An 11,376-nucleotide genomic window follows, 5' to 3' on the forward strand; every position below is an offset into this window, starting at 1 on the left:
TGTTTTTGTTTAGTTATTGAGATGGACCACCAGATGTCAATTCTTTAGTATTTTGATAACTAAGCATAAACAAAAAAAGATATTCTAATTGCAATTTTAGCCTAATTTATCTCACCCTAATCTTATGTTATTTGTAGGTAAATTTAAATTTCCTTGTGAATGACGTTTTTGTCCATCTAGTTGTTGGCATATTTATATATTTTGATTCTGATATGTACACATGGTCAGTGCCCAGTGGTAGTGTTTTCCTTTTTCTTTTTTATCTGTCCCCCAAAATAAGGAAAATGTAAAACAACAAAATAATCTTCTCTTGAATTTTTTTTTGAAAAAGGTATAATATAATAATTTCACAAAAGTACTAAATTATGACTCAAATTTTAACTTTGAAACATTTTAATTGATTTTGCAAAATAAATACCGTGTGAAAAATTGATACCAACGTTAAATGCTATCCTGCTGAGCGTATTTCCATGGATCAAACTATAAGTGCATGTTAGATTACAATTTGATTCATATATTTTAGGCTTAGGCTTAATTTTTTTTTTAAAACAAGACATCATTAAGCGATTATAATAGATAAATCATAAATCATAATTAAGAGGAATTAGACCTGGAACGATATTTTAACAAGCTTATAATCGAAATTGGTGGTGCTCTAAATAAATGTGTCAAAGAACTTCTTGAATCAGCATAGTTGATCATGTGATTCGCAGCACTATTAAGATTTCTTAGGACATGTCGGATATGAACCTCCTATTTTCGGCACAGTACCTGACGTGGTAGTCGTAACCCTACTAAATTACTACTAGTTCCTCTACTAGATAAAAGTAATTTAATCTATAATGCATTATCACACTCAATTTTAACTTTTTTAAACCCTTTATTCCAAGCTAAAAATAATCCTTCATTATAACATAGGGACCAAAAGTGCAAACACATGAACATGTGGGTTTTCTTTTTAACGGGATGAAAGTAAAACGAAGGGTGAAGTGAATAAAAAATAGTAAAATAGGTATAAAAGCCTATTATTTAAATACGCTGACAAAATAATCAGATTGGCATGAAATTAATCAAAACGAATATAATAATATGTTAATGTTTTCCTCGGAGACTTATCTTTTCGTCTTTTAAGAGTTTGAGACGTGGGTTTATGGTGTTTCAGAACTGAACCCCATTTGTTCAGAATGGTCCAGCGTGAAGGGAAAAGATAAAAAAAAAACAGAAGAATCTAAGGTTGGCAGTTGTGGAACATTTAGAATAGTTGAAGCTTGGGATAATTCTGGAACATAAAAAAAGGAAAGAGGGAGTTGTTCTGTTGTTGTTAGGAAAATGTCTTTTACTTGCAATACAATCAAAATTATAAACAAACTGTCGGTTGGGGAATGTCAGCGAATTGCTCAACCTTTCTTCCTTCCTTCCTGCACTTTCATCACCGTAAAATTCAAATTCACGATAAGGTTAAAATAAAAATAAAAATAATCTAATTAATTGATCAAAACTTAAAATAACATTAATTATTCAAGGTATTAAGAATTTAATTATGAGAGGGAGATGGTTAATAATTTTTGGGATAAATCTCTAATTAATTGCACTAAATTAAAATTTATGTATACAATTATACACATGAAATTCTATTTGTGCTTCAAATATATACTTGAAATTTTAATTTTGATTTAATCATGCACGTTTAAATAAATAAATACATCATTTTATTTTTATGTTGGATAAATATAATTATTTACGTATGCAATATATAAATATAAATTGATGTTATATCAATAATAACGTTAATAATTTATAAGAATTGGATCAAATCAAAATTCTTTGTATAAAATTTCATAAAATCAAAGTCCATGTATTAAAATAAATGTTAAAAAACAAGTTATTAATTTAACAGCCACATCAATCAACTGTTAAGTATTTAACGATTTTAGAGTTATAAAAAATAAAAAGGTCAGGCAGGTGATTATTTTATAAACTTTCAAAATTAAGTGACTTAATAAAAAAGTTTGTAATAGTTGAGTGACCATTGATACAATTTACCCTAAAATTAACTTAATTAAGCGTTGATTAAGATTGATTTTTAAAATAAAAAAAGAATTATAATGTAATAACAAGCACGGAAGCTTGTCGTTTCTGTGCCACGTACTGACGTAAAAGAGGGTCCACATCGTATTATTGGGAATTGGATTAGATAAAATTTAAAAGGACTTGCTTTTAATAATTAGTCATCAAAAGCCGTTTGATTATTTTTTATATTTGTATTTTAAAGCTCCAACCACCATGATTGCTTTTGTGAAATTTTAATGCCAATTTTCAATATCTTCAAAATTCGGTGGGGTCTCATTGTCTCGTCCACTTCACTATACTCATATTTTTAATTTAATTTTCTAATCCTATTTAAATCGAGAATCGAATAGAAAGCTATTGAATAGGTTGATCCATAAATTAGTACGAATTAATTTTATCAAACAAAAAATTGGTTGAATTGGGCAATTTAACATAAACATATTTTTTAATTTTTAATGATTTATTTAATCAAATTAGACGAACTGATTAAATTGGTGAACGAATTTGACCATCAATCCAATTTTGAAAAACTCTAACTTAATAAATTCCTTGAGTTTAAAAATTTTAGTTGGATAATATTTATTTTCTTAAATTATGGATATACATTTTAACCTATTATTTCTCTTTAATTCCTTTTTAAATTATGTTATATGAAATTTGAGATGTGATTTAACAACTTTAGCAATAAAAGATTTTAATTGATATAATTTCAATAATTTAAAATATAATTAATATATTTTGAAATTAAAAATTAATTTAAAACGAGGTGAAAGTTTTCCTTTTAAGTATCATTTTTCTTCGTGTGCTTTAAAAATTTTCAATATCCAATAGTTATATTCACGACTAAATTTATAATTGAGTTAGATCAAACTATTAAATAAAAGGTAAATTCTTTTAAATCTACTATTTCTATCCTTATGTATAAAATTTGAACGTAAAATTTAATTTAAATTATATCTAATTTCTGATTATCTGATTATTTATATAATGAAGCATGCACTTAAAAATTTTACAAATATAAATATGAACCAAAAAGAGGAAATAAAAAATGAAATATTCCATCACTTTATAGAATTTATCAATCTTTTTGACTTATCCTCAAATTCACACCGTCAGCCGGCACGTTTTTATCCTTTGCGTAGCTTATAAAAAGCCACCGGTTTTGTAGTGCACTAAAAAACAATGTTTGCAAAAAAATCGGTTTAATTGGTTAGATTATTAATTTTAATTTAATTCGATTTAATAATATTTAAAACCTGAAATTATTAAATTATTAGTAAATTCAGACAACTTTTCTAGTAATAAAATGTTATTCATCATGAATTTAGATTTTGTCAACAAAATAGGTTTTTTCATATAATTTTTAATTCATTATTAATTAAAAATTAGTTATTTTTAATGAGCTTTCTAAAATTATGTTTTAATAGAGAAAATCATGATAAATAAGACGTTTTAAAAATTCGATACCTTTTTAAGTAATGTTTTGAGTTCAATTTTGTGAATAGAAAAAAATATAATATTAAAATAAATTTGTTCCTTATTTAAGGATTCAAGTTGACTAAATTCAAGAGCACAATATTACGACAAGATAAAAGACAGTATTAGGGGGTGAAGTCAAAAAATTACTTTAAGGTAAAGAGGTCAAAATATAATTATACCATTATACTGATATATAATTTTATAAAAAATTAAGAGGTTAAATGATAAATCTATCGTTTTTTTGTGGAGCCAATGCCACTTCTTGTTCTTTTTGCCTTTGTCCTTAATCGACCCATTCTCGTTTGTATAAAATTGAATTAGTTTGTATAAATTTTAATAATTTTTGTGAGGTTAATATTTTAACAAATTAACTATCATACTTCATATTCTACTCATATGGATCGGGTTTGTCAATTTTGAAATAAATTGAAATTTTCTAACTAATTAATTTATATAAAATACTTTCAATCATTGAATAATTATTAATATAATTTGTGTTTTTATTGATTTAATAGTCATAAAATTAATTCAAAATTCAATCACGAGATGTGATATGGTAGTTGCTCACATCATCCCTTAATCATCCCCACCATGAGAGCGAAGCATATTTTATGATTTTAGTTTTTTTGAATTTATGTGCATGCTGAGGTAAAATTATTTTAACAAATTTAATGATCGTGTTAGTAGAATAATCGCTACTACGGATGATAGATACTTTGATTTTGAAAAAAAAAACCCGAACTTTTATGTGCCTGCTAAATAAAAATATATTAATAAATTTAATTATGACTTAGTGTGTGTGTTGCCTCTTTAGGCTATTCTTTTATATAATCAATAGTAAAAGTCAGTGTTGGCCTTTTTTTACAGAAAAGTCAATAATTTTGTCCTCTTTGATTCCCATTCACAACATAACAATTTTCTTTTACTTTGGTAAAGTTTTGAAATTTACTTTATATAAAAAAAACAATTGAAAATTACTCCTAAAATTCTTCCTCTATGTAGCATTAATTACAAAATAACTTAAAATTAAGGTCTAATTATTCTCTAGTTATTGTAATTTTGGGATTTTAATATTAGGCTTTTTATTTTAATTTCAAAATTTTAGTTTCTCTATTTATTTATTTAAGAAATAATATTTAGTTAATAACACATTTAATTGATTTTTATTAAATTTAAATATGATTTATAATTTAGATTTTAAATTTTAAATCCAATTTAAAAATGCCAGATATTCAACTTTATCATAAATTCATTAACAATGTTATTAATATAAATAGATAAACTAAATTTCTACCATAATTAAACTTAAAATTAATTAAACAGAGTGTTACCATATAAATATTTAACAAAAAAAAAACTAGATTTTCATTTAAAACCATTAAATTTAGGGAAAAATGCTAATAGAAGTCTTCTTTTTTTAATTACTGAAATAGGCCCGGTAAAAAATTAATTACCAGAATGGCCTAATTCCACGAAAACGCGACCACATCAGCGCGTTGTATGGTGACAAAGCAGGAAAATGCTTCCTCAAGGAAGCGCTTTGCCCACGTGGACACAAAGCGCGCTTCCTTGAGGGCGCGTTTTCCCTGTGTCGCTACAGTACCAACGGTCAAAAAAATAGCCGTTGGTACCCCCCAACGGTAAAAAAAAAAAGTATAAACCCCCCTTTTATTTTTTTCACACTTAAATCATGTCTCTCAAATTCTCTCATATTTCTCTCCAATATTCTCTCATATTTCTCTCAAATTCTTCTAAAATTCCTCTTAAAGCTCTCTTTAAATTTTTTTTTAAAAAACTCTAATTTTATTTTTTAATTTTTTTAAATCATAAAAATTTGATCGTGTTAGCAATGGGTTAAATTTAATTTTTAAATATTATTTAAGATTTTTTTATTTATGCAATTTTAAATAATTTTTATTTTATTATTTCTTATAAAAGTCTGTAGATCGGATATTGCAATGTTATATTCGTAATATTCATGGTCCTCCATCACCGTTGATAGAGAATTACCTGCGGGAAGTAGGTTTTTGGCATGTGGTGACGGTAGACCGGGGATACAAGTTAGACCCGAAACTCATTAGTGCATTGATAGAGAGGTGGAGACCCGAGACGCACACATTCCATCTTACATGTGGAGAGTGTACTATCACGTTGGAAGACGTAAATTTGCAATTGGGATTACCGGTGGACGGGTAAGCAGTCACCGGGTCTGTTCAATCTGTTGATTAGGAAGCGGTATGCTACGAGCTTTTGGGCGTTATTTCGGATAATATTATCATAGGTCGGATCGAGATGGGCTGGTTACTAGACAAATTCCTGGAGCCGGATGATTATTCTACCGAACTAGAAAGAATCCGATATACTGGGGCATATATTCTTGAGATAATTGGAGGTTATCTGATGCCGGACTTGTCACGGAACCTTGTACATCTAAGATGGCTGCTGAAACTCGTTGATTTTAGAGCAGTTGGTGAATTTAGTCGGGGGTCTGCCGTGTTGGCAACATTGTACCGGGAGATGTGCGGGGCGACGCGACTGAATAAAGTGAAAATCGGAGGTTGCCTATCACTATTGCAGTCATGAGCACGGTTTCGCTTTTTATTTTTACGTCCTCAAGTGGACCACCCATATACATTCCCACTCATAACGAGGTAAATTTTATATTAGATTTTATAATTATTACGTAGATTTAAAATATAATTGTATGCTAAAATTTTATTTAATTAGGTGAAACTATTCTGCAAGTTATGTTTGATTACCTACCTCTCTTGAAGATATACGGCTTCTATTAGACCAAAAGTCGGAAGCACAAGTAAGTATTAAATAAAATAGATATACATAATGAGATAGTCGATTCGTATTTAGTATTATGTGTATAACTAATATTTCCATCATGTTCATATATTTTCAATGGACACAGTACGAGGATCCGGCAATTTGGGCAGTAATTTCGGATGAATACTTTCAAAATCCGAACGCTTGGCATGTGAAAGTCCTATCGGTCAACTTTGCGATAGTGGAGATGCACCAATCGGACAGAGAATTACGACAATTTAGATTTCGACAACCGATTCAAGTGACACCTGAGGTGTTGGATGATCATCATAGAATCGACTTACGGCAATTGCATACAGATTGGTCGAGATTCTGGTCACACTATATCCAAATATGGGAAGATAAGTATGATTATATACCTACTCGGGAACCGATCATCGTTTCTGTAACACCCCTAGCCGAGACCGTCACCAGAATCGAGTACGAGATGTCATCCAATTTAACTTACCAATTCGGAGCATAAAAATTTGCTTTTAAAATTAAATTCACTGTTCACAATAAAACTGTCCACCTGCGTGACTGTCACTAATTTAATTATAACTCGAGTTACGAGACTCAAAATTTAAATCTGTAAATTTTCTCTGAAACTAGACTCATATTCCTACTTACCATAAAATTTTCAGAATTTTTGAATTAGCCAATTAGTACAGTTTATTCATTAAAGTATCCCCTGTTTCACAGCTCGACAGGTCTGACCTCTTGGCACTAAAAATAAATTACCTCATTGCACAGAATTCATATAAGGTTACCGTTTATTTCTTTTGAAAATAGACTCACTAAGGAATCTAGACATATAAATTATGACCTATAATTCTTTCTTTACAATTTATAATTATTTTCCAAAGTCATAACAGGGGACTTCAAAAACCATTCTGACCCTGTCTCACTAAAATTCAAATATCTCAAAATACAGAATTTCTTTGCTACACCGTTTCTTTCATATAAAAATAGACTTGATAAGCTTTAATTCCATATATAATTAACTCTCTAATTCCATTTCTACTATTTATGGTGATTTTTCACATTCACGTCACTGCAGCTGTCAAAGAAACTGCTTCTTTGTATTAGCTACCATTTACACATACATAATACCAAAACATAATCTTTACTAACCATTTCAATAGCTAATCTTAGCCATATCATATGAACATACTCAAAATGATTAACACTCTATACATGCCATAGTTTAAACATTTTGAAAAGCACATAATACCGAGATGATTATGATAGTGTGATACGAGCTCCGACGATCCCCAATTCGATCAAGTTCAAATCACTATAAAGCAAAGGAAAAGAAGAAAGGTGTAAGCTACTAATAGCTTAGTAAGTTACATGTAAATAATAGGTACTCATTTAATAAATAACACTTTTAGCATATAACTAATCAAAACATTCCTTAGCAATTTCAATCACTTACACATGCACAATCTTACTAATTCACTTTCATATACATTTTCACACTTAACATTTATCACATATGCTCATTCTTTCAATTGTACCTGCATACACACTTCATTTCATATTTACTTTAACTCATTATTAATCCCGTTGAGCACTCGGAATATACACAGATACGTAGAGATTTAGCACATAAGTGCAACAACGATATGTAGCCGGCTACCATTGTTATGTAGCCGGCTACCATCGAAATGTAGCCGGCTACCACTGTTATGTGGCCGGCTACCATCGAAACGTGGCCGGGCTACCACCGATCAATAACACTGAAATGTCCACGGGCTCGATCACACAAGTCGTCGTGTCTCGCAACACATGCTAGATCACCCAGCACCCGGGACTCACTGTAACACCGTAACACTGATCTCTAGTGACATGTCACTTGTATCCACTTCTATTCCTAGGTTCAACCGGGAATTTACACTTAACACATTATCACTTGAATAATTCATGAACAATTTTCCTTCCACATTCAATATTGATTCACATATCAAATAAAATTCACAATTTATAAAATATATTACTATTATTTACACATAACTTACCTCAGATGCAAAACGACTATTTTTGTAATTTAGTCGATAACTTTCTCTTTTCCCCGATCACTTGCACTATTTCTTCTTTCTTGATAATTGAGTTTAGAAAAATCAAGAACCCTAGCTATGGTAACATGAAAATTTCGGCAGCAAGCTTCAACTTTTTAAGAAGATGAACACTTGTTTTCATCTTTATTTTGTCTTTTATTCAATTTGGACAAAAATGCCCTTGACCCATTACTTAGATATTTTTCTAGAAATACCCTTTTGTGTCCATAACACTAATTTATGGTCTAATTGCCACATAAACACTTCCAATTTCATGCAATAATTCAATTAAGTCATTTAATCACTAATTAGACACACTTTGCATTTTTCTCGATTTAGTCCTAAAAATTCAATTAGGCACTAAATCATTAAAATTTTCTATCCATATTTTCATACAATATTTTAATCAATCAGTAACTAATAAAAATTTATAAAATAAAACTATTTCACTTCAGATTTGTGGTTACGAAACCACTATTCCGATTAGGCCCTATTTCGGGCTATCACAGTTTCAGAGTTAGCGTGCGTGCCGGAATACATGCCATGGTTTAGGATCCATGGCAAGTCGTATTCACTGTAAGAAGAGGAGAGGCAGCGGCAATTGCGTGCCCAAAGGGACCGACGTGGCTCATTAAATCCAAGAAGAATGGACGACGACACAGGCCCATCAACAGCGCCCACACAATCACCAGGCCCAGCAACAGCACATACACAGTCACCCGACCCAACACTTCAACCGACGACATCCACAGCACAGCCTTTTCAGATGATACGAGGTGCGTATCCTAGCCCTTTTATGTATCCTAAGCCTTATATGTTTCCTTTTTCTAGTCCTATGGCAGGTTGGAGTCCATGGCCTGGTTCATCTCCATTTTCGATTACGCCGAGTGGAACGCCGATCTATATGCCACCGTCGCACGAGGGGCCGTCGAGGAGCTCTTCTTTTTACAAATCCCCATCAACTTATGGGTTTCAAACACCTTCGCTGTCGATGATGCAAACACCTCCACAGTCACTATTCTATCAAGGTGGGTCATCCTCCTAACACCGACAACCAGATCCCCTACCGGAGGAACCAGAATCCCCCTCGGAGCAGCCACAACCCCCGCTGGAAGCTGGACAAAAAATGAATCCAGCGCGTAACCGTCGACGTCCGCCATGTGGCACTGAATCTGGCGGACACAGAGATTGATTTTTATTTTAATATATTTGTACAAACATTTTGAATATTGATGCCTATTACATGTAATAAAATAGAAATTCTTTTATATTATTTCATGTAATAAAACAAAAAAATTACTTTTATAGTTTTAATAAAATGGAAATTCTTTTAAATAAGACAATATTTTGAATATTTCTATATTGTTTCATTTTATAAAATAAAACGTTGTTTTGAATAACGTAATTGTAATTTACTTTAATATTTTTAATAAAATAGAAATTCTTTTAAATAAGACAATATTTTGAATATTTCTATATTATTTCATTTAAAAAAATATAAATAATACAATATAGTTTTTTACAATAACGTTCAACTATTGTGATTTGGATATGATCTACTTGTATGGCCTGGGTTCCTACACCATCCGCACAACTTCTGTTGATTGGCTGTTTCTCGGATATCCATATTGTTACGTATTCTAGTGGAGCAAGGTCGACCCTTTGGTTTGTGACGCAATTCTCTATCTGTTCATTCATCTTCAATTTCTATCCTTCTTAGCCTATCTAATTTTTTTTGCTGTAACTTATGCAATCTGAGAAAAAAATTTGACTCATTTATAGCCTCAGGCCAAATAGGAACTACGGTAGCAAAAGAGCGTCCACGTGGGAGCTTATTTCAGTACTTTTGCTGACAAAGCATCCTGTTTAAAGCGTTTTTGACACTATTTGCTCAGAAACGTCTTCTCGAAATTATTGTTTCAGAAACTACTGTAGCAAAAGAGCGTCCACATGGGAGCTTCTTTCAGAACTTTTGCTGACAATGCATCCTGCTTAAAGCGTTTTTGCCACAATTTGCTCAGAAACGTCTTCTCAAAATTATTTTTTCAGTAACTACTGTAGCAAAAAAGTGTCCACGTGGGAGCTTTTTTAAATTAACAAATAATTTAATTAAGTAACCCTAAACCCCCAAACCCTAATTTATTTGAGTTTTTCCTTAAAAACCCTAAACCCTAATCTAATTTTTTTAAAATTTATAATTAATTTACTCAAGTAACCCTAAGCCCTAATTTATTTAATTTTTTTTCTTAAAAACCCTTAACACTAAACCCTAATCTAATTTTTAAAAATTTATAATTAATTTGCTCAAGTAACCCTCAACTATAATTTAATTGATTTTTTCCTTAAAACCATAAACACAAAACCCTAATCTAATTTTGAATTTTTTATAATTAATTTAATTAAAAAACCCTAATCCCTTATTTATTTAATTTTTTTCTTTAAAACCAAAAACTCAAAACCCTAACCCTAACGCAGAGACACGGGGAAAACGCTTCCTAGAGGAATTGTTTTCCTGCTTTGTCACCTAACAACGCGCTGACGTGGATGCGTTTTCGGGGAAATAGGCTCATTCCGGTAATTAATTTTTTACTTGGCCCATTTCAGTAATTTAAAAAAAAAGACTTTTATTGGTATTTTGCCCTTAAATTTAGATGCACCAAAGTGAATTTTTTAACATGATGAAAAATAAGTAATTTATAGTTTAATATACATGAGAGAGATTCACTTATACAGTTGTAAAAATATTTTAGTTTTACTTTCTTTTGTATTTTTTATACGATTAATATTTTAGCAATTCAAATTTACATTTTATATTTCTTTCATATAGATAATGCATGTCAAATTTGACGTAAATTAAAAATTTTAATTATTTATTTTATGTAAAAATACTTTTAACTGTTCAATAAATATTAATAATTTAATATTTTAGATTAATATAATAGATATATCAAAT

Source organism: Gossypium raimondii, chromosome 8, assembly GCF_025698545.1.
Source record: "Gossypium raimondii isolate GPD5lz chromosome 8, ASM2569854v1, whole genome shotgun sequence".
Lineage (NCBI taxonomy): Eukaryota > Viridiplantae > Streptophyta > Magnoliopsida > Malvales > Malvaceae > Gossypium > Gossypium raimondii.